Raw genomic sequence first — 1225 nt, 5'->3', positions numbered from 1 at the left:
TTTCTCACCTGAACTCTATTTAGACATATGTTTATACATATATGCTAGCATGTGTATATGTTTATGTAATTTTAGTGTAATTATGTGTGTGAATAAACTCCACTGCATTTATTTTATCATTTTAGTTACAGTTCCCATGCAGAATCAGCGAGTATAAGAATCCTGCTTGGGTCAAACTGAGGTGTGACGTGAAGACTTTCAACCCTATGATGTCACATTTCAAACATCTTGCTTCCACCACGCTTCCATGCACTCTAAAACCAGGGCCAGACACCCTCACTGGGACAGAGTCAGGCAGGGTGTAGATGTCAGCCTCACTCCAATCCTGCCTATATGTTGTTATGTACAGTATTTGTTTGTTTTCCATCTACAAAGGCTGTTATAGCCACAATGTAGAGTTATAGTAGCAAGTAAAAGCAGTGTATTACTTGGCCACTGGATGTCACTGGTGTCCTCTTTCTCCATTTTAGAAATACAGTACACATCAAAGTACGTGTGGGATTCATCAGGCCATCACAGACCAGTCAAACCAGCATGTCCAAATAACTGGCTGGTTAATACTGACAGAAATGACTGACTCAGACTGCCCACCGGACAAAGAGGAGGGTACCAACAATATGCATTTTCAACATCGACCTTGTGAGGTGAGTGCGCAGTCACAGATACAGCAACTGACAGTGTCTTCATTAAATCCTCCACAAGCAAAAGGTCAGATGGCTCCCTTCTCGGCGGGCAGGAGGTGTGTTCACATGTGTGAATTTCACACACCCACAGAGAGGGAACATTGGACTCAGCCATCAGATGCTGACATATAAGGGCCTTTTTAGGCTCCATGTGTCCCGCATTACAAAAAAAGTCACAGGGAGCTCATTTTCATTTTCATGTTTGTCAGCAACGTCAGTAAAAGTAGTCATTATAATATGGAGCCCTTGCATCAGGAGGCAAAAGCAAACATCATGTCTCAGGGAATTTAAGGCGTCAGGATGATTCGAGTGTCTCCAAAGAGCACATAAAGGAAGCATAAAAGGAACAGAGTGAGGGAGGATGGGAAGTAGACATGAAGGAAGCATACAGGTGTATGAGGAAATGGCAGAAAACAAACTGACCCTGGAGTTTAGAGGGATTCACAGAGGTCCTCAGAGGGATACATATTATACTGTATAATGTCAGTTGGACATATTTATTGGAAATATTTTGACAAGGATCAAATTAACTGTCTACCTGC

The sequence above is a fragment of the Monopterus albus genome, unplaced genomic scaffold, assembly GCF_001952655.1.
Source record: "Monopterus albus unplaced genomic scaffold, M_albus_1.0 scaffold56.1, whole genome shotgun sequence".
Taxonomy (NCBI): domain Eukaryota; kingdom Metazoa; phylum Chordata; class Actinopteri; order Synbranchiformes; family Synbranchidae; genus Monopterus; species Monopterus albus.
Note: the sequence above shows the minus strand (reverse complement) of the source record.